The sequence below is a fragment of the Hemiscyllium ocellatum genome, chromosome 18 (assembly GCF_020745735.1).
Source record: "Hemiscyllium ocellatum isolate sHemOce1 chromosome 18, sHemOce1.pat.X.cur, whole genome shotgun sequence".
NCBI lineage: Eukaryota > Metazoa > Chordata > Chondrichthyes > Orectolobiformes > Hemiscylliidae > Hemiscyllium > Hemiscyllium ocellatum.
In genome coordinates, this window is record NC_083418.1 from 40,756,281 (window position 1) to 40,783,912 (window position 27,632).

General features: G+C 38.9%; 1 protein-coding gene and 2 non-coding genes across 4 annotated transcripts in view; 2 read left to right on the forward strand and 1 right to left on the reverse strand.

The window, feature by feature from the left end:
* The first annotated feature begins 300 nt into the window (after positions 1-300).
* On the forward strand, positions 301-373 carry trnav-aac (transfer RNA valine (anticodon AAC)). Its single transcript has one exon. It is a non-coding gene; the product is annotated as a tRNA-Val (tRNA).
* Positions 374-16,769: 16,396 nt separating this feature from the next.
* trnaa-agc (transfer RNA alanine (anticodon AGC)) lies at positions 16,770-16,842 on the reverse strand. The gene has a single exon. It is a non-coding gene; the product is annotated as a tRNA-Ala (tRNA).
* A 541-nt stretch (positions 16,843-17,383) lies between these two features.
* LOC132824197 (uncharacterized) overlaps positions 17,384-27,632 on the forward strand; it is a 250,957-nt gene continuing 240,708 nt past the window's right edge. For both annotated transcript variants that reach the window (XM_060838491.1, XM_060838492.1), the window contains exon 1: positions 17,384-17,466. The gene's annotated coding sequence lies outside the window, so the exon portion shown is untranslated. The remainder of the gene's footprint in view (positions 17,467-27,632) is intronic.

Below are 27,632 nucleotides of genomic sequence, written 5' to 3' on the forward strand. Positions count from 1 at the left end.
AAGAGGGGGGTCTGGCTTCCCCCACCTCCCAACATCATCTAGTTGTTTGAAGTTTTATTCAGTGCAGGAGGTTGCCACTGTTTATGAGAGACCCTCGTCCATGATTATAACCAGGCATGTGGATGTCAGGACGGGAGGCTGTGCTTCAGGGACTAATTCGAGCCGAGCTATGGTACCCGAGAAATCAACGGGAATCTGAATCTTAACTTCCTTATTTTCCAAACTGTGGTTATATAGCTCAGATCTTGATTTTCTTGTCGCCTCTACATTAGAGTTCTTTTAGAACTGCGTTATTAACATGTTTCCGTAGTGTAGTGGTTATCACGTTCGCCTAACACGCGAAAGGTCCCCGGTTCGAAACCGGGCGGAAACAGTTTTATTTTAAGAAATGTAATTACTTTTACAAGCAATTTAAGACAAGTCAAGATTATTATGTTTCAGAATTCAGATTTTAGATGTGATTTTATAAGTTTGTAATTACAGCAGGGTTCACAGTGAAATTTGATGTTCTTGAAGTTTTGCTTCCCTTTTTTATTAATGTACACCAGCAGTTTTATTAATATTATTGGACCTATAGATTTTGCATGTTTCATATGACTATCAAATACAAGTTGTTCCACTGCAAAATTATCATTGCACTGTCCCACTAAAGTATTGAAAATAGTAGTCTACCGTGACAAATACAAATATTGATAGTGCACCATGTATATTGGTACATGGATAAGGTGAGAATTGGTCACAGTCCCCTCTCTTTTAACCCCCTTTCTGATCAGTCACAACAAATTTTACTTTTTATTCTTCAAAGCATTTGGTTATTATCCTTCAATTAAACTTAGTTTATCAAATCAAGAATGAAGGAGACTTAATTGCAGAATTCTTCTAATGAAACTGGTGGATTTTTATTACTCAATTAAAAATAATGAAACGCAACATTAAAAACACACATAAAGCTTACAGAGAACACGGAGATGGGCGGGGTATCTAGTGCAGACAGGAAGATAGGTTGCAGTGTGCAACTTTCTGGAGTTGCAAGATTGAAACCTGGGTCACAGAACTACCTAGCTGTCCTCCCGTTTCCTCTGCAGTGACAAAACTTTAAGATATCTTTGAGTTCTCAGTCAGTGGTGCTTTTCTAAATTTTCTTTTTCACTGGTGCTGGTTTGTTGAAGTTGATATTGAGAGAGAAAGAGAGGCAAGCTTTCTGTCTCCTTGTTGTCTTCAGCCCACGTTGCATTTTCTATCCATCATTGCTCAAATCAAGCTTCTGAAAAATGATTTATTTTTAATTCCTTAATCTATCTCCATTGTCTTTTCCAAACTGAACTCTCTGCAGGCAACCTTTCATCTCCAACATATAAAGTTATCCAGTGAAACAATTGGTGCAAATTTCTTTGCTTTCAGTGCCTTGTGATTAAAATGGCAGTTTTTCTTATATTCCAAGTGGGCTGCCTAGGCTTTTCAGGTGATCACAGCAGCCAGTTTAGGTCAACAATGCTCTTTTATATTTAAAAGCACTTATAGTTCATATAAGTCTAAGGCATTAAAGTTGTAATAAAATGCTGGAAATTGAATATAGCCCAATTTCACTACCATTGTAACACAACCATGATATCATATAGGTTCACAATTAGAATGGTAAATTCATTTCAGAACTTAAAACTAAAATACATTAATAGGACATTGGAGTGAAATTCCATTCTTCTCCATTTCCAATCTGTTCCAAGTTGTGCTTTTTAAAAAAAGCTATGCAAAATGTAAGAAAATGTTGGCTGCACAATAAATTCAAAATTAGTTATAAAATGAAGAAGCTTTGAAAAAAGCTGACATTTTCCTACCTTTTCAGTTTTAGATAAAAATGGGTCAATAACTAGGCATAAAATCTAAACAACACAGTGCCAAATTCATCTCAAGAACTGTCCATTATTATTTTCAGGTTTTGATTTTCCCTGTTGACACCCTGACCTGAAACAATGAAGGCTACAGTAATAAATGTGTAAATGAGGGACAAATTACATTGTAAGGCCCTTGCAGCCAATTTGCTTTATATCTGTGTTGCTACCAGCAGTTTCTCAACTGGCTGAAAAATTATGGGCAGTATATAAGGAGGTGACCATTTGTGGTGGATTTAATGGGATCCTCAGGATCTCTCAGGAAAAATTATGGCCAGTTTTGGGAAATATGTTCTCTCTTTCACATTGTAGTTTTTAACTACTTAGACAATTTCAATGTGTCTATATTGTCTATGAGTGTTCTGAACTCTGGAGCTTCTGGCCCATTACTTCAAGAATTCTGAGCCCAACTGGAAAAGAAGCCTTGGTTTTAATCTTTTTCAAATTTGTATGAGAATAATTAGAAATTCTTTTGCAGGTGTTCATATAGTTTGCAAGCTCACTCATTCATGCTGGAGACCGGTTTCATTATTTTCTATCATTACTTGAAAACAATGTCTGACTGATTGAATTAGGTGATCTTGATCATAATTACTGCTTTTAAATTCACTTGTTGTCAGCGAAGTAAAACAGCTTAATTTAGTGTTTTCTCAGTCAACTGACAAAAGAATTAGAAAGGTACACCCTGCTCAGATCAGATGGGACCTATTGTTACAACCCTAGGTTGCAATGTTGTATGGTTAGGATATTTGGTTCCACAGGACCATGTTTAAACATAAGAAACTTGGATTAAGTATGAGAGTGATAAATATTTGAGAGAATATCTCTTGCAACACTCAAATAGGGTTTAGATCAGAAATTCTCAGCCTCATTCTGAGTAGAGATGACTTTGTAATGAGACTAAATGACAGCATGGCAGAGGAGATTTCAGTGAAGAAAACATTTAGAAATTAGACAGGATGGAAGACCAAAAGGACTTTGAATAACTGAAAGGTGGGATGGTAGAATTTTGGCTGCTGAAAGTTACAGAAAGTTCCTGAAAAAACTATTAACTTTGTTTTAGTGAAGATGCAAAAAGGAGAGGTAATGAGGGTAGAAAGTCCTTAATGGCTGAATGGTCAGGAAAGTAAATACCCATGTGATTCAAGTTAGCTTCAAAATCCGTTTAGATGCAGCAACCAAAAGGTGATGGTCAATGGTATTTTGTGAAAGGGAAGATGTTCTAGCAAGGCACAACAGGGCTCAGCTCTGGGTCGCTTACATTTCTTGCTAAATATGAATTATTTGACTGAAAGCTAAGGAAACACATTTAAGAAGTTTGGAGATGATACAAAGGTTGATTGTGTGAGTAACTGAGAAGGAGAAAGCTGTAGGCTTTAAGAAAACAACACTTCAGTAAGAAGAGAAATGTGGCTCGTGGAATTCAATCAGGAGAAACATGATGTAGTGTATTTGAGGAGGGCAACAAAGCAAGGACTTGCACATTAAATGGTAGGATATTGAGAAATATAGAGGAACAAAGGATCCTTGGAGTCCATGACAATCAATGTCAATAGCAGAGCAGGTAAATAAAATATGAAGGCATTCAGGATGTTTTCCATTTTTAGCAGAGGCACAGAACATTAGAGGAATGAGATTATGGGATTAACTGTATAAATCAATAGATTACAGCTAGACTACTGAATACAGTTCAGACCACACAGACTGGGTTCAGAAGCGATTTACAAGGGTGTTGCCAGAAATTGAGAATTTAAACTGCAAGGATGTTGATTAAGCTGTGGTTGATTGAGATGTGTAAAATTATGAGAGACCCAGATTGAGTTGATAGGAAAGTTTTTTTTAAGCTCAATAACCAGGGGCATAGATTTAGAGTAATTAGTAGAAGAATAAAAGGGAGTTAAGCAGAATTTTCACATTCGGGGTGGTGGTTGTTTGGACTTCACCACCTGAAACACTTGACAGTATATTGTTGAAGTGTTGTAATCTGCAAATCTACAGACAAAAAGCTGGGTATTTCTTTATTGATCAGCAAATACATGATTTGCTAAATGCCATCCTTATGTGAGATAAATGTACTAATTACACTCTGTAATACTAATGGAATAGGCCCAGATGATGACCTGGAAATGAAAGCTCGGCTATTATCATAACAAAGCAAAATAACTACAGATACTGGAAATCAGAGAAAAAAAACAGAAACTGCCAGAAAAACTCAGTAGGTCTTGCAGTATCTGTGGAGAGAAAGCAGAATTAACATTTTGGGTCCACTGAGCCTTCTTCAAAACACAAAACATTAATTCTATTTTCTCTCTAAGATGCTACAAGATGTGAGTTTTTCTAGCAATCTCTGTTTTTATTACTGTTAGTATAACAGTTAAGCTGGGATGTATGGAGGATTTAACAGTGGTGATATGTAACTAAACAGGGAGTTTTGGTGAGTCAGAAAGTTTCATTCTCATTTTGGTTCCAGATTGACTTTATGTTAATAAATTCAAATAGAATGGTCTTGATTGAAAAATCCATCAGAGATTGTGATGAGTTCTGATGGGAGGTTACACACCTGAAAACATTGGAGCAGACTCTTATTTTGATATTAGATATCTGCCAAAAAGAAAAAAGTTGGGAGTCCCAAGATCACACTGCCTGGACAAGACAAGCCTACGACTATTCTCAAATCATCAGAATTGCACTGGAGCAGTCTCATCATCCGAGTAAAGAATGTCAGCAGTCTCTAAAAGCTGAAAGACCAATGGGAGGCCCTTCAGTTGTGACACATTGGTAACCTCACCAGGCAAGGTGAGAGCTGCTGGTGCAAGTATATAGAGAGAGGGAACCTCAATGTAGAGGAGCCACCCCCAGCCAATGGCCACAGAGTCCATGATGTGTGCAAGAGGTGCGGTTCCTCACAAGGTTAAGCATAGCCCACCCTCCAAAATTCAGCCAGTTACCTCTGCCTCTCTCTTAAGATGCTTTGCAGATCTTTTTTCCAGACCTTTTTTTTAAACATAAAAGGTTGTATTACTAGGACTGACGGTGACTAGATTTCAGTGATCATCATTATTGATGATATTTATTTGTTTTCAGTGATTTTATTCCAAAATTCCTGATTATAGCTGCACAGCACTGCTGAAGACTAAAATCTGATATTCTTGCTTTGATAATAGATAGTATTATAAACCATTGTTAACATCCTCAAAAATTGCCCACACTGACCATTGGCAACTGCAAAGAAAAGATAGAAATAAATATAAAACGTAACTGCAAACAAAATCAGAGGGAGGTGAGCACATGGAGATGGAGAAGCAGGAGAGATTTTTAGATTTGGTTGGACCACAATTTAGCCTTCTATTTAAGTTTTAACAATTATTTCAATATGTGAGAAACTAACCAAATATATTAAGTTAAAGCTGATGGATGGTAACAGTTTAATTGATTGCAGTTGTGCTGTCACTTCACTAATCCAAGAATTGCTGTAAACTGCATTGCTCCCAGGAATATATAAAGCAGGAGGTCTATAGCCTGTTCAACTATGGGCCTGGTGAAAGCATAGGCATCTTCATTTGTGTCTTCATTGAATGTCAGTCTCAGGATTTTGTAAAGGTGTTGTTAGCCACATTTGGAGAGAGTAGGACTTGTCTCACGGCAGCTAGCCCTGTTTGGCCTGAGCACCTTAAAAAGAGTTAGAAACATGTGAGGTCTCCACAATGTAGACATCATGACAACCCCCATGATATTCGGTGCAGATCTGCAAATTCTGGCATCAATGGTCGCAGATATATTGAGTGTGGATGAAGTGGAAGCTTTTTTTTGTTGATGAACTCTGCACTTTGGTGATCATGTTCTCAATACAATGTACGTGCAGTTAATAGCACAACCAACTTGGTGAAGCCAGTGATGGTGGAGAATTACATGCTTAGGTTACTTGACTCTTCTCATCATGGGCAAAGAATGTAAACAATCAGGAGAAATTGGCTTCAGTGACATCTAGCATGCAGTTGTGGACCAAAGACTGGGAGATGCCACGCAGAAATGAGCCATCGACGTAAAAATTCAAGATAGCTGTAGCCTTGATGGCCACTGGGATGGAATGTCCACACAGTCCATCTGAACACAAATCCTGTTCTAGCAGATGACATAGTTGATGACGACCCACTATATCCTAATTCTGTGCATTCACTGTCTTTGTGAAAGCTGTATAAAATGACAGTGAGGCTTGTGGATGTGGGTTTCTTTAATCTCTTTCACCTCTTGCAGGATCTTCACCTGCTGCTTTTCCCTTTGGAGGTTCTATGCCAGCCATTGGTTGTTGCTGTTCTTACTTGGTTTGCTGACAAATTTGCAATTGGTGTCTCCTCCTCTGCAAACCATTCCTGTGAACCAAACCAAAGTACTCTATCAACAGCAATTTGGAAGTAATTTGTGGGGAATATTGGGAATTGAACACCAGTTCACTGATGATATTCCTGAGTCTTCACAGCAATCACAATCAGAACATCAACCAAGTTATGTACTGATGCAGTTTGTCATGGAGGCATCACAAGTAGGCCAATGAAGAGCAGTGAAGAGCATGATGTAATAATATCCACATGTGTGTAGCAGAGCTAGTATTCATGTTACACTGTGGGGGTGAAATTCGAGCACCATCATAATTCCTCATCTCCAAACATCATGTCATTGCATCCTTAGACTTCAGTATGTGAATGTGACAGCTCTGAGACATTATCTTCAAGTATTAGGTATGAAATGTGCTTCAGAAATGCTAGGCCCAGGTGATGTTTTTAAGTTACTGTCTGATTACATTTACTTATTTGAGAAGTCAATGAAACAATTAATATAAACAATGTAATGGTCATGATTGTTGAGGCTGTGATTTGTAACGTTTATTCTTGGAAAATGATTGATCTGTCAGTGAGAGGCAATTTGATGCCAGATAGGCAACATGATTGTTTTAATTGATAAAGTAATCAAGGGTTATGGGGATAAGGCAGGAAAGCAGAAATGAGGATGATCAGATCAGCCATGATCTCATTGAATTATGAAGCAGACGGAATGAGTCAAATGGCCTATTTCTGTTCCTATGTCTTATGCTCCAGATTTTTATTTTAATGGTTTACTGTGTCACACAATGTGAAAATCTATCCTGAAATTTTTTTTCTTCTCTTACAGCTGAACCATTCTCCTTTAAAATCAGTTTTTTATAAAAGCAAGATGAGGGGGTAGCATGTATTTAAACAAGTGTCAGGCATTGAAAGAGTTAACCCATTCAGAAGAATTTTTATTTGTTTAAAACATGATATGTTTGTTGTTGCATATTTTCATTATTACAAGTTGCCTTAGGTTTTAAGTTAAAATGACAATGTAATTTTTGAAACTTAAATGAAAAATAATTTAGTTATTATATACGCTGCTGTATACACAACAAAAAGGGAAGGGTCAGATTAAAAATTGAAAACTTTGAACTTTTCTATCAATTTTGTTTTTGATAATGGATTAGTATCATGTGATCAGAAAAGTAGGGGGAAATTTCTTTTGGAAGCATTCATAATGGTCTGCATTTTCCAGGATATCTGACAGCCTTTGGAAAAAAATGGCTGATGATTTTCTTTTTAGATTACTTTAAAGGTTTCAAAATGGGTGTAAAACAATGAGGAGAAAAATAAATGATGAAAATCTTTCAAATGCAACTTAATAATAAATCTGGCTTTGGGACAGTGGCTCAATTATCCCTAGAGGTTATACATTGGAAAATACTGAAGGAAAGCAGGACTCATAATCCAGTAATATCTGGGTCTGGGAATCAATATTAATGATGGTGGATATGTTAATAAGCTTTCAGCATTGATTCCTATGTATTCCTGAAATAAGGTCAGATAAACAATAGTAAATTATTGGTTGTTTTGACAATTTTTAAAAAGTCGGCAATTTAGATTTGAAAATCAAAATAAAAAGAACTGTTGCCATTGCACTCTTTTCTTTCAACATTACACAGTCTGTTTAGAGTGTATCGTTTCACATATTGATTCAACCAGGCAGTAAATCCACCATTTTCTTATGCTTAAGGTCCTCTGCAAGCTGCAGATCTTACATCTCTTCCCCCATAGCAATCCATGCATCAATTGGTCATCCCCAAAGACACAGCATGACTAATATAAACTGAATAATGGAAATTAAAACGTCAAGCTTTTTAATTTACTGCCATATTAATTTGATGCAAGGTTAAAATGCTTCCTCTTTGTTACAACCTTGTTGTAAACATTAGCCTTTATTAAGCAACTAAAATCAACCTTAAATAGAATGATTAAGCCTGAAGGTGCAACTTCAATACAGTATGATCATCAAAATGCCTATGCTGGGACTGTAAAAAACATGGTTTTGCTCTCTGAAGTTGGTGACTGTGAGCTAAACTTTCCTTTTTTTTATTGTTTTTATCACTGGCATTCTTGGCGGCAATCCGCCATGGCTCATGGCAACGTATCCCATGCAATCTTCCACTCTTTAATTCATTAGTTATACAATTGGCCTCTTCAGCACCCATATTGTGATATCATGTGGCGAGAGGAAAAAATGCTCACTGCTGCCAGGACTTTGTGACATTCATGTTGCTGGTGTCATATTTAAACACTAGCTCAACAGAACTTAAGGTCCTACATGCCAGCAACCTCCCTTCACACTGTGGACCTGCAGTGTTACCCTAAAATAAATGGCCCAGAAAGACAAGTTATCTCCTCAGTTCACCCACAGTGTTGTAGCGTTCAGGTGGGGAAAAGGTGGACAGTATTTTTTCTTCTAACTGACAAAGGAGGCCATACCAACAAACTAAACCAGAATGTACAAAGACAGGAGCAGATGCTGTAGGTGAAACATTAATGTAGCATGGTGTAGTGCAGCAACCATGTCCCTTGATTGTTCAGTACTCTGAACTGTGACAAGCTAATGCCTCTCCCTGTGCATCAATAAATAATGAAGACTGTAGAGGTTGGCATCTTCCAAACTGAGTGAAGCTAAGAAAGTAAATTAAATCCAATATATGCATCCTGCATAGATGCCGGAGATGCATGTAATAGTTTCCACAAATATTTAAAGAGGAAAAGAGTAAATAAATAGACAATAGACAATAGGTGCAGGAGTAGGCCATTCAGCCCTTCGAGCCTGCACCGCCATTCAATATGATCATGGCTGAGATTGCAGAACTCAATGTTATAGAGGAATCTGCGTTGCTTGGTATAGGAGTCAGAAAAAGTTAACATGCAGGTTACAGCAAATGATTAAGAAGACAAATGAATGATTGTTGTTTATTTCAAGACAAATGGAATACAGTATAAAAGTAGAAAGCGTTTACTGCAGATGTAAAGGGCCTTAGTAGAGATCACATCAGGAGTACTGTGTACAATTTTGACCTCCTTATATGAAAAAAAAACACATAATTGCATGAGCAACACTTCGGAGAAGTTTGTTTAAATGACTTGTGGAATTAAAGGATTTTCCTGTAAAGAAGGATCTTTAATCATGGGGTTTAAAAGAGTGAGAGGTGATGATGTAAGATCCACGAGAGGACTTGATAGAGTGAATAGTGGGAAGATGTTTCTTGTTGTAAGGGAGAATAAAATGAGGGAGTGCAGTTTAAGCAAAAGAGGTCTCCCTTTTCAGACAGAAATGAGAATTATTTTCTCTCATAGGGTTGTTACTCTGTGAAATTACTGGAAGCTGCATAACTGAATTTCTTCAAGCAGAATTAGATAGAATTTTTTATACACAAAGCAATGAAGGGCCATGGGTTCAGACGAGAAAATGGGGTTGTGATCACAGTCAGATTAGCTCTATCTCTATGATATATTCCAAAATGTAATCGAGATAGGGCCTGAACTTGAGAATTGTAGAACAAACCTTTGCACGATTACTCCATCTTAGAGTTCGTCTTGATTTTGCTGTCTTTTTGAAACACACACAAACATACAATGTTACTCCTTCTTAGGTGGAGTTTCAATCATGTGAAAGCCAGCTAATACCACACAATGGACGCAAAACAATTTTTAAAAATTGTGATCTCCCAGTGTCAAAGATATAGAGAGATAGATAGGAATGGGTAGTTTTCAGTACCGTTTTGCATAACAAGTTTTCATATGAGTCGTTTTATCTCTATTTCTTTTTGTAGCTAAGATGTTTGCGGTTTATTGCCAATTTCAGTTATCTAATGTGAATCAGTTCCATGGCAATGTTGTTTAGGCATCCATTTTATAATTGGCCAGAATGGCTTCTGCGGCCATTTAAAAAAAATGACTTCCTGACTCATTTAAGATCTTTTCTTTCAAACACAAATAACAGGTATTAAATCAATCAGTGGAATTAAGGGGTAATGGTCCATATATTAAACTTCAGGGCAAGAGTTTGGAAACACTTTTCTATTTGTAATTTATTTTTTATTTTTCAAATAGTGTGCTCAGTAATATTTCTGTTGCTCAGGCAGGAAGATGCTGTACAATACAACTAAGGTGAAGCTAATATCTAAGTTTCAGTGGGTAATAAGGAAAGCAAATTGAATGTTGGCATTTTTTTCAAAGAGAATGGAATAAAAAATGGGAAACTCTTGCTAAGACTATACAAGGTACTAGTCAGACCACACCTGAAATACTGTAAACAGCCATGTTCCCTGATCTAAGGAAATGTATACTGGCATTGGACACAGTCTAGAGAAGGTTCACTAAGTTAGTGCTGGGTATGAAAAGATTTTCTTATGAGGAAAGGTTGACTGAATTAAGCTTGTACTCATTGGAGATTAGAAGAATAAAAACATGTAAGGTTCTTAGGGGGCTTGACAGGGTAGATGTAGAAAAATGTTTCCCCTGTTTCCCTCATTACAGAGTCTAAGATGAGGGAGCATAATCTTAGAATGAGAGATTGTCGCCTAATTAAGACAGAAGTGAGGATTTTTTTCTCTATCAGAGGGTACTGAATCTGTGAACTTATTTACAGCAAAAGGCTGGTGAAACTGGGTTACTAAGTATATTCAAAGCTGAGATAGACAAATTTTAATCTTTAAGTGAATCGAGGATTGTAGAGAAGAAGGCAGGAAAGTGGAGTTGATGATTATCGCACCAGACAGGATCTCATTGAATGGTGGAATGGATGCTCCTATTTTGTCTAGTTTCATGGTATTGTAGTGTTATGATCATCTTTGTGTGCATAATTATCAGAGTGACCACGAGGCAATCCAAATGGGATCAGGAATCTGCAATCCCACAGGAACAGGACGGGTAAACCTGGCTGCTATTCAGGAATGCAAAATTGAAAAATGCAGAATAGCAAAATGTTATTGACAAGTATTTTCAAGGATGGACACCTCCTACAGCTATAGCTGCACTATTTGTGTTCATTATTCCAATGTTCAATCACTTTCCAACTCTGATAACATTTTGAAAGTAATGTGCAAAATGGGAATAATGCTTAACACTAACCTGGCACTGATCTCTCCAGGGTTGCTGATAATGGTAACTCCTTGCATGATGAAATGACACAAATGCACGCAGCAGTGACTTTTTTTATTTCTCTTGACGTCACTGAACTTCTTCCTTATTTGTCCCTCAACACAGTAGACCTGGGCAATCATGTTCACTTGTCTCACGGACAACTTGGTATTTGGTTAGAAGAATTGAGTTCTCGTGCTTGTTGGATAGCCATTCACCTTCTCTCCATGTCCTGTGAAATAATTTCTAAGACATATTACAGAAAGGGACTTATCCCTGACCATGATTCACAGCATTATAAAACATATCTGTTGCTCCAATTTCTCAAATTGTATCATTCATGATCAATTAAGAGTTCATAATAGTTCTTTCACAGCAGCTGATTTATTCAATGTGCAGCCAGTCACCTTCCAACCCTGATTTTCTGTGCTTGAAAAATATATTATGAGGGCACCTTCCAGTTAAGCTAAAGAACCACATTTGGAAGTGCAACTTTACTAATTCCCTTCTACTGCTTGATATGAACACACAAACACACAAACTTGGGGTACATTCATCTCTCATTTTGTCAGGATCATACATTTTTATAGAAATATATACTTTCAAAACACTGTCCTTTTAAAGGAGAACCATTTCTGGGAAAATATATCACAGTTCTTTTGTTTGAGGAAGACAAGTTATGTATTATTTTTATCATTTGCAACAGATTAATGATGTACAATTTATAATATTACATAATGCATATTTTTAAAAATCAATATGTTTGCCAAACTCTCCTCCATGGAAACAGAGCTGCATTAAGAAGGGATTTTGAAAACTGGAAAGCAAACACTTCCTTCATTAGATAGTGGCATGTTATGCTGACACTCTATCAGGTCTACTTCAGGAATGTTCATCCCTCATAAGTATTCTCATTTACAACATGGTAAAGAACCAAAGTATATCCTGTCACTTCCTGACTAAATTAAAATAACTGCTATTTTAATCCTTTCAAGGCATAATGTTATTTAAATAGCCAGAATAAATCTTTTTTTTAGATTTCAAGGCAAGTATACTTCTATAGTTCAAAAGAATTCACCAGTGAGATTCAGACCGAAGTGAAATCCCAGAACCAGAGAAAAAACATGCTTATTTGTAACATTCTACAAAGGCTAATTTGCACTGTGTATTGCTTGACTTCCTAATATAGGACTTATTATGTTTGGGGTTGATGAGAAGGTACATGGGAAGATTATTGTGTGTAGGAGATGGGGAGAGGGAAAGGGCTGATTACTGTGGGTGCAGATGGGATTTCATTATCATGTCATGGTCAAGGAGCTGATAAAAGACTGTGTGGGGGTGAAATGGACAGGAGGGACTACTGTATGGTATGGCAGAGAAGAACTGTAGAAAACTCAACAACTAATTTGTGTATATAAAAAAGAACCCTTCAACAATACTGAAATAATGAAGAGATAATCTGTTATACAATTTTAAGCAATGTCAGCTGAGGGGTAAATATGGACCAGGATTCCAAGGGATAAACCCCTGTTGAAAATAGTTCTTCAAAGTGGTACCATGGAATGTTATGCATCTGCCTGACAGACATAAATTTAATATCCTATTCGAGTATCTCCTCTTGTATTGTACACCATCAGTTCTACCCTGGATTTTCTGTCCTCATTATTTCTCTGATGAGCAGGCCAAAATTCCTAAGATCTTTGAGATTTTCCATCCTAGTTGTGCCAACTTTAAACTGGAAGTTTTCAGCAACAGAGACAGCTAATGTTCTGACATCTGGGATATGTCTTATTTCTGTTGAACCAATGCTGCACCCTCTTTAAGAATTTGTATAAACATTTATAAAAAGAATTAACACAGTTAGCATTGGTCTGATAGAAAATAAGCTATGGAATTAATAATGTAAAATAAGGAGATGGTAGATTAATTGAACTTTACTTTGCATTGGTTTTCACAATAGAAGATACAAGTAATATCCAAGAAATAGTTGTAAATCAGACAATGGAAGGGTTGCAAAAACTCTAGAAGATAACAATCACCAGGAAAGTGGTAGAAATTGATTTTGGAGTTATGGGCTTACAAATCCCTGGATCATGCTGGACCTCATCCAAGAGTTTTAAAAGAGATAGTTAATGTTTGGTTTTCATTGTCAAAAACTCCATAGAACCAGAGAAGATTCCATTATATTGATAATTAGTAAAAATAACTCTTTTTATTCAAAAGGGGAGAGCGTCGGAAAGCAAGAAATTGTAGGCCAGCGCGATTAACATCTTTCTTAGTGAAGATTATTAGAAGTTATTATTAAAGACATTATAGCTGTAACTTAGAGACGCTGACACAGTATGGAAGCAGACCCTTTATCCAACTTGTGCATGCCAACCAAGCTTCCTAAACTAAACTGGTCCTATTTGCTTACATTTCATCTATATCCCTCTAACCTTTCTTATCCATGTACCTGTCCAAATGTCTTTTAAATGTTGTAACTGTACTTGCATCTACCAGTTCTCTGGCTGTTCATTCCACATATGATTCACTTTTTGGGTGAAAGAGTTGCCCCTTAGCTCCCTTTTAAACCTTTCTCCTCTCACCTTAAAAATACACCCTCTATTTTTGAACTCCCAAAGTTCTTGGTAATCAGGCAGTGTAGACATAGTTTTATGAAATGGAATTCGGGTTAATCAAATTTATTGGAGTTATTTGAATGAGTAACAGTAGCTAAAGGAGAACTAGTGGATATACACTCCATTAGATTTCCAGAAGGGAAGGTGCCACATCAAAAGTTATTATGGAAAATAAAAGCCCATATGGTAGGGGAGTAAAATATAGACAACAGGTTGGCCAGCTAACATGAAACAATAGGCAATTATGGGTCATTTTCTGGTTAGCAAGATGTAAGAAGAAGTGTGCCAAAGGGATTAGTGCTGGCTCCTCAACTTGTTGCAATTCATATAACTGACTTGGATGAAGGGATCAAGGTATAGTCAATAATTTTCTGATGATGAAAAGGTCATTTGAAAAGTGAGTTGTGAAAAGAAATGGACAGGAGGGATTACTGTGTGGAGTGGCAAAGAGAAACTGATCACGGTGTGTGGGTTTGGGAGTGTTTCACTTGATCAAGGAGAGCTTAGCTGAAGCTTACATGAAAATATAAATAAAAACATTATTATGAAATACATTAACAGGTTTTCAAATTTTATATATGTATTATTTATTTGTTGATTGAGAATATGTAATCTTCAATAAACATTGATCCATGGAAGCTTACAGCATAGAAAAAAAGGCTTTTGACCCATCAAATAGTCACAGATGAGGTACCGGAAGTCTGGTGCCTCTATTTGAGAACAGAGATAAGGAAAAGCCAGGAACTATGCATCAGTGAGCCTGACATTGGTCGTGGTCAAGTAGTTGGAGAGGGTCCCAGGGAACAGGATTTATATGTGTTTGGGAAGGCAAGGACTGATTAAGCATAGTCAACATGGCTTTGTGCATGGGAAATCATGTCTCACTAACTTGATTGAGTTTTTTTGAAGAAGTAACGAAGAGATTTGATGAGGGCAAAGTGGTGGACATGATCTATATGGACTTCAGTAAGGTGTTCAACAAGGTTCCACATGGTAGACTGGTTAGCAAGGTTAGATCTCGTGGAATACAAGGACAGCTAGCCACTTGGATGCAGAATTGGCTTGAAGTTAGAAGACAGAGGATGGTGGTGGAGGGTTGCCATTCAGATTGGAGGCCTGTGACCAGTGATGTGCCACAAGGTTCAGTGCTGGGTCCACTGCTTTTCGTCATTTAAATAATGGTTTGAATGTGAACATAGGAGGTATAGTTAGTAAGTTTGCAGATGACACCAAAATTGGAGGTGTAGTGAACAGCAAAGAAGGTTAACTCAGAGTACAATGGGTTCTTGATCAGATGGGCTAATGGGCTGAGGAGTGGCAGGTGGAGTTTAATGTAAATAAATGTGAGGTGCATTTTGGAAAGGCAAATCAGGGCAGGAGTTTTACACTTAATGGTAAGGTCCTGGGGGCAGTTGCTGAACAAAGATGCCATGGAGTGCAAATTCATACTTCCTTGAAAGTGGAGTCTCAGGTAGTTAGGATAGTAAAGAAGGCATTTGGTATGCTTTCCTTTATTGTTGTACAGAGTACAGGAGTTGGGAGGTCATGTTGCAGATGTACAGAACTTTGGTTAGGCCACTTTTGGAATATTGTGTTCAATTCTGGTCTCCCTCCAATTGTAAGGACGATGTGAAACTAGAAAAGGTTCAGAAAGGATTTACGAGGATGTTGCCAGGGTTGGAGGGTTTGAGCTGGAGGATGAGGCTGAATAGGCTGGGGCAGTTTTCCTTGGAGCATCAGAGGCTATAGAGGTATAAAATTATGAGGGATATAGGTTGGGTAAATAGACAAGGTCTTTTCCCTGGGGTGGAAGTGTCCAGACTATAGGACATACATTTAGGTGAGTGGGAGGATGGTGCATGTATGGAATGAGCTGCCAGAGTAATTAGTGGAGGTTGGTACAATTAAAACAGTTAAAAGACATCTGGATGGGTATATGAATAGGAATGGTTTAAAGGAATATGGGCCATAGTGCTGGCAAACGGGACTAGATTAGTTTTGGATATCTGGTACGGACGAGTTGGACTGAAAAGTCTGTTTCCGTGCTGCATATCTCTATGACTAACTCTGCGCCATTCACTGCTTATTATCCAACCTAGTCTTGCATCATCTCCAAACATGATAGTGCATTCTCTTCTGTCATCCATGTCATTAAAATATATTCTAAATAATTGTGGTTCAACATTGATCCCTATGATATTACACTAGTTATAGATAGCCATCCTGAAAATGCCCTCTTTATCTCAATTCTCTTCTTCATTACTCAGGCAATCTTCTATCCATGCTATTTTATACTTCGCCTTTGTCTTGTTAAGTAGCCTTATGTGCACAACTCATTAAATGCCTTTTGGAAAACCAAACATGTTGCATGCACTGGTTCCTCTTCACCTATACTGCTTGTTATCTCCTCAAAGAACTGTAATAAATTTGTCAATCACGATTTTGCCTTTGTGAAGCCATGCTGAATCTGCTTGGTTTTATTATGTATGTTTAAAGGTTCTGCTGTTAATTCTTTTATAAGACTCTAAAAAGATGTAATAGCAGAGCATTCAGAATATTTTGTTTTTAATTTTTAAATGTGATGAGGTTATCTGCCTTAACTGCCCTTTCAGGCTCAACTTGAATCCTACTCACCAAGGGTACTCTTATTTTTCAATTACCTTAAGCAAAAGCTCTTCTCTTAATACTTATATTGGATATTATAGATATAAAAAAAACGTTGGTTTGTTGATCTACAGAGAGGGATAAGGATCTAACAGAAATTTTTGGAAGTCCAGAAACTCGGCACAAAAATATTGTGGAGAATGCGGGCATCGATCCCGCTACCTCTCGCATGCTAAGCGAGCGCTCTACCATTTGAGCTAATTCCCCATGACACAGCATGCTCACTCTATAAAATCCTCCACTCTATCGTTTGTCTCTATCAGCCTTTTTGAAAAGAGATTAACCGCTGTAGAAGTCAAAAACCATGGTTTCCACTCTAAAGTTTCTATGATCTGTAAAAGACCAAAATTATAAAGGTGCAACATCTTTTCTGCTAGCTGTATCCAGTTTCCTCCTAATAGCTAACACCAACATAACCAACGGGGTGGAATGATTTTAAAAATATATACAATATACCACATGCAAGATAAAGATCAATGCAAGGTGCTTTCCTCTGAATTCACACGCTTTTATGCTGAATGCAAGAAGATAATAAAGGAAATGGGGCGGAGTGCGGCTGAAATGACAGCGCCTCGTATATATAGAACAAGAACACTTCTAGCCCTCCCCGCAGCCCCTGAACATGAAAGCTGCACAGCAGATGGTGCAAAAGCAGCACGAGCGGCGCTGTGCGCGCGACTGCAGCCGGAGAGCGCGCGGCACAGCTGTGCGCGCGTGCGGAGCAGGCGGGCGGGCTCGAGCAAGGGCAGGGGCAGCATCTCGGTGTCAGGCAGGAAGACATGCAGAGAGAAACGCAGCGATAGCAGCGAGCAGCCCAACCTCGACCGTAAGGTAAGGCGCCGGACGGCGGGGTTTCTCCCACCCTCCTCTCTGTCTCTGTCAGCAGGTAGTGGAGGTAACGGCTTCTTTCTTCATGAGTGTGGACGGCTGAAGGAACCGTGTGTCTGTCCGTTCAGGGTGGCCCCGCTCGCAGCCACTGCCGGTGGCTGTTTTTTTTTGTTCTGACAGGGCACTGCTGCTGTCATTTATTTCAGCTGGAAATAAATCCTTGATTTATCATGTTGCACCTCTCTCTTCTGGGTATTGTTTGACGGTGGGGGTTCTGTAAGATTTTATTTTAAAGAGCCTAGGCAGTGATGTTATTACACACCTCTGAAGCAGATGGGAGTTCAATCCAGGCCTGTTGGCTCAGAGGTAGGGACACTACCCCCTGCACCAACGGTAACAATATGGGGTCGGTTCATTTGGACAGCCCTGCGATGATGATTGTGAACTGTTGGTGATACACATTTCAAAACCGTTCGGTGCTGAGGTGGACGCACAGCGTGAAACGAGGAGATGGTGTCAGTTATACAGCAATCAAAATACATCCAACCCGGCATAAAAGGAAACTCGCACATGATTTGAGAACTTATGTCGCCGACACTGCTTTTTCTTTCCCAGAAAATTGAATACAGTTATTATGTTTTTTTTTGGAAACCCTATTTTATTTCACGTCAGTTTGTAAGCAGTGTACAGCACAAATATTTTTATAGTGACTCCTCAGTGGTGAATGCTGTCAAACATGATGGATTTTGCGGAATAAATAGTTCAATATCTCTTGTTCCAAAGGAGGGCATCATAATCTAATAATACGTTACGTATGTTATGACATTTCTTGGTTCTGCTAGTCGAGCGTTACAAGAAGATAGTAGTAGTAGTAGTAGTAGTAAAACAGTGTTGGAGTGTGCACGTAAATTATTGCAGCTTCAAGGACCAGGATTTATAAGGATGACGTTAAGTGGGTGCAGAAAGATATTTGAGGGGTAAAAAAACACAGGTATTTTTTTTAAAAAGCATTTGACACATCTAACTTGTTTGGAGAGACATTGTGTTCCTTTGCAGGAAGCAGTTAGGAAGGCAAATTATATAATTGTACTGAACTCTGGTGAGACCAACGTTTGGAGTTGGGTGCGCGGATTTGGTCTCTAAGATTTGTTCTAAGGAAGCTTGCATTGGAGGCAGTATCGTGAAAAATCACTCAACTGTTACTTTGCTCTTGAGATGAGAAGCTGAGTAAATCGATCATGAACTGCCTAGAGTTTTTAACAATGAGAAGTGATCTATTTGCGATGTACAGGACTCAGGAGGGACTTGATGAAATAGACATAGAGATATTACTGAGCCTGGCTGGTAAAATTAGAACGGGGGGGGGGGGTTCATGCACTCTCTCAGGCTAAAGTCATTCTCAACAGGGATTATGTTTATGGCTGACATTTTTCAGGCAGATTTCAGGTCTCCCAGGAAATTGAAGGATATGATAACTGATTGGGGAAAGTGGGGCAGAGGCAGAAGTTGAGCCATAAAATGATGGGGTAGGCTTGATGGTTTACTCCAGTTCATATTTCTAATGCTTAGATAAATATACCAAGATTATCGTAACAGCTGTTATACAATTAAAAATAGATGCAAAACTTTGAAAGTTACATGAAAAATTTTGCTACTGTATTCAAGCGCTTACTCTGGTGCCTCTGTTCTCTTGAGTTATACATATTTGGATTTGTACGTGCTTCCTCTATTAATGTCATCTGCACATTTGTAGACAATAGGTGCAGGAGTAGGCCATTCAGCCCTTCGAGCCTGCACCGCCATTCAATATGATCATGGCTGATCATTCCTAATTAGTATCCTCTTCCTGCCTTATCTCCATAACCCTTGATTCCACTATCCTTAAGAGCTCTATCCAACTCCTTCTTAAATGAATCCAGAACTGGACCTCCAGTGCCCTCTGGAGCAGAGCATTCCACACAGCCACCACTCTCTGGGTGAAGAAGTTTCTCCTCATCTCTGTCCTAAATGGTCTACCCCGTATTTTTAAGCTGGGTCCTCTGGTTCGGCACTCACCCATCAGCAGAAACATGTTTCCTGCTGCCAGAGTGTCCAATCCTTTCATAATCTTGTATGTCTCAATCAGATCCCCTCTCAGTCTTCTAAACTCAAGGGTATACAAGCCCAGTCGCTTCAGTCTTTCAGTGTAAGGTAATCCTGCCATCCAGGAATTGACCTCGTGAACCTACGCTGCACTCCCTCAATAGCCAGAATGTTTTTCCTCAAATTTGGAGACCAGAATTGCACACACTACTCCAGGTGTGGTCTCACCAGGGCCCTGTACAGCTGCAGAAGCACCTCTTTGCTTCTATATTCAATTTCTCTTGTTATGAAGGCCAGCATGCTATTAGCCTTCTTCATTACCTGCTGTACCTGCACGCTTGCCTTCATTGACTGGTGTACAAGAACACCCAGATCTCTCTGTACTGCCCCTTTACCTAAATTGATTCCATTGAGGTAGTAATCTGCCTTCCTGTTCTTGCCACCAAAGTGGATAACCATACATTTTACCACATTAAACTGCATCTGCCATACATCTGCCTACTCACCTAACTTGTCCAGGTCACCCTGTAATTTCCTAACATCCTCATCACATTTCACCCTGCCACCCAGCTTTGTATCATCAGCAAATTTGCTAATGTTATTGCTGATACCATCTTCTATATCATTAACATATATTGTAAAAAGCTGCGGTCCCAGCACGGATCCCTGCGGTACCCCACTGCCATTCCGAAATGGAGCCGTTTATCACTACCCTTTGTTTCCTATCAGGCAACCAACTTTCAATCCAAGTTAGTACTTTGCCCCCAATACCATGCGCCCTAATTTTACTCACTAACCTCCTGTGTGGGACTTTATCAAAAGCTTTCAGGAAGTCCAGGTACACTACATCTACTGAATCTCCCTCGTCCATCTTCAGAGTTACATCCTCAAAAAAATTCAAGAATATTAGTCAAGCATGATTTCCCCTTCATAAATCCATGCTGACTCTGTCCTATCCTGTTACTACTATCCAGATGTGCCGTAATTTCATCCTTTATAATAGACTCCAGCATCTTTCCCACCACTGAGGTCAGACTAACTGGTCTATAATTTCCTGCTTTCTCTCTACCACCTTTCTTAAAAAGTGGTATAACATATCGCCACCCTCCAATCCTCAGGAACCGACCCCGAATCTATCGAACTCTGGAAAACAATCACCAACGCATCCACGATTTCTGGAGCCACCTCCTTCAGTACCCAGGGATGTAGACCATCAGGCCACTGAGACTTATCAACCTTCAGACCTAACAGTCTCTCCAACACCAAATCCTGGCAAATATAGATTCCCTTAAGTTCAGGTCCTTCAGCCACTGTTACCTCAGGGAGATTGCTTGTGTCTTCCCCAGTGAACACAGATCTGAAGTACCCATTTAATTCTTCTGCCATTTCTTTGTTCCCCGTAATATATTCCCCTGTTTCTGTCTTCAAGGGCCCAATTTTAGTCCTAACCATTTTTTTGCCTTGCACATACTTAAAAAAAAAAGCTTTTACTATCCCCCTTTATATTATTGGCCAGTTTACCTTCGTACCTCATTTTTCCTCTGCGTATTTCCTTCTTAGTAATCCTCTGTTGCTCTTTAAAAGCTTCCCAGTCCTCAGTTTTCCCACTTATCTTTGATATGTTATACTTTTTCTCTTTTAACTTTATATGTTTCTTAACTTCCCTCATCAGCCACGGCTGCCCATGCCTCCTCCTGGGATCTACCTTCCTTTTTGGGAATGAACTGATCCTGCAACTTCTGCGTTATACACAGAAATATCTGCCATTGTACCTCCACGGTCATCCCTGCTAAGGTATTGCACCATTGAACTTTGGCCAGCTCCTCCCTCATACCTCCATAGTTCCCTTTTATTCAACAGAAGTACTGTCACGTCTGACTGTACCCTCTCCCTCTCAAATTGCAGATTGAAGCTTAATGTATTATGGTTACTACTTCCCAATGGCTCCTTCACTTCGAGGTCTCTGACCAATTCTGGTTCGTTACACAATACCAGATCCAGAATTGCCTTCTCCCTGGTCGGCTCCAGCACCAGCTACTCTAAGAATCCATCTCTGAGGCACTCCGCAAAGTCTCTTTCTTGAGGTCCAATACCATCCCGATTCTCCCAGTCTACCTGCCTGTTAAAATCCCCCATAACAACTGTAGTAACATCTTTACGACAGGCTAATTTCAGCTCCTGATTCATCTTACATCCGACATCCAGACTACTGTTTGGGGGCCTGTAGATGACTCCCAAGAGGGTCTTTTTACCCTTAGTATTTCGCAGCTCTATCCACACTGACTCTACATCCCAAGTCAGCAGGCTCCCACTCTTTCTTCTTGTATTTCTTCCTTTAGTCCTAACAAAGTTGAGGTATATGGAGCTGAATGGAGGTATTCAAGAAAGTCTAGATTGTTAGGTTGAGAGATATGAGATAGCACTGGAGGAAATAATGGTGGTACAGAAATGCTGATTGGCATGGACCAGGTTAGAGGCACCAGATAATGGTAATGATTATTTATGAACATGGAAGAGATAAGTGGATTGAAGTCTAAGTGAGAAAGTTACAGGTAAATTTTAGATATGATGAAGACTGATAAGACAAAAATTGGTTTCCAAGAAACTTAGGGTTTTGGAGAATATGAACAGCAGTGGAGACTGCAAAGGTTATGCAGACTACTAATTTTAGTACTTCTGAAATCTACCATTCCATTGATTCATCTATTTACTATTCTTCTTCCAAACATTTGAAACCCCAAAGCAGTAAATAAGTATTTTAGAAAAAAAAATCCAGATGAAGATGCAAAATTTCTTATTATAAATTTCTGCGAGCAGGCTGAGGTTCAGAATGTGGCTACTTGAAAATATTCTAATATGTATCTAATTAAAGACGGATGTTAGGTTTAAGTTGAAGCATTTTCTCCTTCAATATTGCTTTGCTTTATGACTAGATTATACAATTATGTTGGTCCAGAGTGATGCTGATATGTTTTGATCTTCTGTTGTGAATGAGCTTGTTTACCTCTATTGTTGTATGTAGTGTTTCATTGCCTGTGCAGCGATTGTCTGCTTTTGTTCCAGTTTGTGTGTATTGGTCTCAAATTGCTTTTGTACCTGGATTAATTTAGTACAGTCTAGGTGTGAAATAATTCTGATAAACTGTGATAGTGCATACCAGCGTTTCCTTTATCTAAACTTGGCAACTTCAGCAGTAAGTGTTGTATAATTAGTAACTTGCCAAAACAAAATAGATTTTAATGTTACTATTGTTATACTTATCAGAGTTTTCCTTCATAGATGTGACAATGCAAGTATACCACATCATACAATGAGCATTCTGTTTCGTTCTGCACAGAGTGAAAACATTGGTACCATGCTTAACATTACAGCATTTGTTTCCTAGTTCACTGATTGTTTAACAAATGCATAAGGAAAAATAAAGCAAATGATAATGAGTTTGTTCATTTTAACTGAACACAAAATATCTTCTGCTAAAATACACATATTGTGCCAGTAGCCAATGGAGAATATAGACAATAAACTTTGTGTTCCTCTTGCCATAAGAGTGACTCTTTTTTTGCACTGTCACATCGTCCCTAAATTGGGATGCAGCATTAAACCCAGTTTAGATACAGACCATATTATATCGACTAGTCACAAAGTAAGGTTTAAATTTAAACTTTGTCACTTGATATAAACATGCAAATGATGTGAAGTTAAATGCTTCTATTTTGAGAAAGCAATTAAATAGTTATAAAGAAACAATATATGTGGACTGTCTTTATGTTGAATCAGTATCTAACATCTGTTCTTAGTGCTCAGTTGTTCACTATTCAGTTTTGACATGGCTTTTTCCCTTCCCAAATGTTATAGTATGATGAAATTATGGCCTATATCTGCAATCACACTTTGATCTGTGTTCTCCGATTTGGCACCTTCTCCTCATTTGAGGATCTCACTTTGTTCCACCAAACTCATCTTTCCTCTAACATCTTTATTGTCTACAGTTAATCCATGTATTGTGCCAAGTTTCTTACTCCATCTCAATGTTCAACAATGTTCCCTTCCTTCTGAGATCATTACTTTCCTGCTCAAACTTGTATCTTCCTTCATATGGGTAAACTCTTTTACCCATACACATGGCCTTGTTACTTCACAAGCCTCTCTACATCCATTATTCACCAGCCAAGTCCCCCCTTTCATGTACCAACCTCACTTGCTTCTGTGATTGCCCTAGAAAGAAATCTCTTTCCCCCAAGTTGCTACAATTGTATTTTCAAACTCGTTCCATTTTTTCATATTTTGGCAAATAGAGCTAAGGAGAATCCAAAGTGTTTTTACAAATACATTTTAAGGACAAGAGGGTAACTAGGGAGAGAATAAGGCCTCTCAAAGATCAGCAAGGTGGCCTTTGTTTGTAGCCGCAGGAAATGGGGGAGATACTAAGTGAGTATTTTGCATCAGTATTTGCTGTGGAAGAGGAGATGGAAGATTTGGAATGTAGGGAAATAGATGGTGACATCTTGAAAAATCACGAAGGACTCAAGGCCCTCTGCTTCTTCCTTTCCCGCCATACCAACCAGTACCCTTCCACTGACGCCCTCCTTTGACTGACTGAACTGGTCCTCACTCTGAACAACTTCTCTTTCCAATCCTCCCACTTCATCCAAACCAAAGGAGTAGCCATGGGCACCCGCATGGGCCTCAGCTATGCCTGCTTCTTTGTAGGATATGTGGAACAGTCCATCTTCCACAGCTATACTGGCACCACCCCCTCACCTTTTCCTCCGCTACATTGATGATTGTACATGTATTTGGAAAGGCTAGGACTGATTAGGGATAGGAGAAAGTGAGATCTGCAGATGCTGGAGGTCAGAGCTGAAAATGTGTTGCTGGAAAAGCGCAGCAGGTCAGGCAGCATCCAAGGAGCAGGAGATTTGATGTTTCGGGCATAAGCCGAAGAAGGGCTTATGCCCGAAACATCGAATCTCCTGCTCCTTGGATGCTGCCTGACCTGCTGATTAGGGATAGTCAACACGGTTTTGTTGACTATCTCAACATCTCACATCTCATCTCACAGAGTTGATTGAGTTTTTTTTTGAAGAAGTAACAGCCTCCTCAGTCTAACTCAAATCCACTTAATCTAGTTTCAAAAATAATCCCATCCCTTATTTTTCTAAGGCCAGAATGTCAACAAGATTTGTCTTCAAATAATGAGTTTTATAGTTACTAACTGAAAAAAAAGTGTTTGTTTGAACTAAATTTACTCAAGGTTTTTGAGGTATATGTATGAGAAAGTTCTATTTTTCCATAAACCATGCAATGTTTGTACTTGCAAACATATAATGGAACTGATCTGCTCTACTTTATAATTTTAGAGAAAGGAATAAACCTGAAATATGGTAATATTGTTAGTTAGAATGACAAGCTACAACATTGGGAGCAAGTGGAATATGTGGATCAGGCAATTCTCTACTTGTAAACCCATCTGTGGAAATCTGATTTAAACCCAACAAAGAAGGATCTTTTATGGAGCTGCAGTAGTGTTGAAGATCAATCCAAACAAAATACTGTGATAGTATAACAGTAGATTTTATTATTAAATTAAGATAATTCTCTATGATCGAAGTGTCAAATACGTATTGTCAAAAGTATTTTATAACTTTGTACTTTATACAGTTATCCCTTATATTTTCTGCCATAAGTATGGGTAAAGTGATTTTTAAAAATAATCTTTTAGATATAGTCACATTCATCATTTAAAGGTAATCCCAGGATGGCACTATGGTACCTGCAGCACAGCTCAGTTGGTTTACATCTATGTGACATAAATGTTCCCTTCCACTTAACTGACACAGCCTGGATACTGTCCATGTCTTGCTGCATGTGGACATGAGCAGTTGCAAATATCTTAATTCTGGCTTTATGATTGAAAGACAATCATTGATGAAGCAGCTGAAAATAATTGACCTTGGAATACTGTCTTGAGGAAATCCTCCAGTGATATCCTGGGACTGATATGATTTAGGGAGAAAGTGAGGACTGCAGATGCTGGAGATCAGAGCTGAAAATGTATTGCTGGAAAAGCGCAGCAAGTCAGGCAGCATCCAAGGAGCAGGAGAATCGACATTTTGGGCATGAGCCCTTCTGATATGATTTACCCCCAGCAATCTGCTTTTCTACTGTGTATTGGTTCAACAAGTTGAGAGCTTTCCGCTAATTCCTGTGGAAATAATCTGGTCAGAGAAATTATTATACACCTTTGGGGCAGGTAGGACTTGAACCTAGACCAATTACCACTACATCACTCCACTGTCACTTTTCAGCACAGTGATGGAAGGTGTTGTTGTTTGTGCCAATTTGCAACGTATGATCACGAATACCGTACTGATTCATGTCCACTATTATATGCATTAGTTGATTCAGCATCTCGCCACTCAATCCAAATATGGAGCAAAGACTTGAATTCTAGCAATGAAGCCAAGGCAGTACTGGACAGTTTAGTGGACTGTGGCAGTGCTGAAACAGCAACACTGGATCTTATCACTGTTTAAAAAGGTGGTAGACAAAAGATGGGGAATTATAGATTGGTTGGTTTAACTTCTGTTGTGGGGAAGATGCTAGAATGTATTATCAAGGAAGAAATAGCATGACATCCAGATAGAAATTGTCCCATTGGGCAGACGCAGCATGGGTTCATAAAGGGCAGGTCATGCTTAACTAATCTTTCAGACCGCTATGAAGACATGACGAGCATGGTGGACAACAGGGACCCAGTAGATATGGTATACCTAGATTTCTAGAAGGCCTTCAATCAAGTACGACACAAAAGATTGCTGCATAAGATAAGGATGCATGGTGTTACTGGTAAGGTATTATCCTGGACAGAAGATTGGTTGACTAACAGGAGGCAAAGATTGGGGATAAATGAATGCCATTCTGGTTGACTGTCAGTGACTGATGTGCCTTAGGGATCAGTGTTGGGACCATAGTTAGTTACAATTTACATAGATGATTTGGTGTTGGGGACCATGTGTAGTGTGTCAAAGTTTGCAGATGGTGTCAAGATAAATGGCAGAGCAAAGTGTGCAGAGGACTGAAACTTTGCAGAGGAACATAGTTTAAGTGAGTGGACAAAGGTCTTTCAGATGGAATAGAATGTTAATAAATGTGAACTCATCCGTTTTGGTTGGAGTAACTGTAAAAAGTACAAATACTTGAATGGTCTAAAGGTTCAGCATGGTGCTCTGCAGAGGGACCTGGATACCCTTGTGCATGGATCATACAACATTGGTCTGCAGGTACAACAGGTAAATAGGAAGATAAATGGAATTTTGTCCTTCATTGCTGAAGGAATTGATTTTAAAAGCAGGGAGGTTATGTTGTAGTTGTACAGAATGTTGGTGAGGCTACGCCTGGAGTACTGCATGCAGTTTTGGTCTCCTTACTTGAGAAAGGATGTACTGGCATGAGGAGATGCAGAGATGGTTCACTCAGTTGATTATGCACGGTGACGTGGCGGTTTGTACTGCTGCCTCACAGTGCCAGGGATCTGGGTTCGATTCCCGCCTTGGGTGACTGTCTGTGTAGAGTTTGCACATTCTCCCCAAGTCTACGTGGGTTTCCTCTGGCTGCTTTGGTTTCCTCCCACAATCCAAAGATGTGCAGGTTAGGTGAATTGGCAATGCTTGTTTGCCCATAATGTTATGAGTCAGAGGGAAATGGGTCTGAGTGGGTTACTCTTCAGAGGGTTAGTGTGGACTTGTTGGGCTGAATGGCCTGTTTCCACGCTATAATCTAATCTAATCTAAATATGGATAACACAGGCAATGCTTTATTTATTGTCCAGCAGTAGCTGGAGACAGTAAGGAGGTCAACCACTTTGTTTGGGGCATGGAATGATACTGGGATAAGGCTGGACGGGGTTGACCTGTCCCTTAATGAATGACATTTGTACACGTTATAAGATTGAATCATATGATGGTTACAGCATGAAAGAAAGTATCTCAGCACATCAAGCGCTTGCTGGCTCTCGGCAAGAGAAATTTAGCTGGTCCCATTAAACTGCTTTTTTTTCAGGAGCTGTGCATTATTTATGCCTTCAG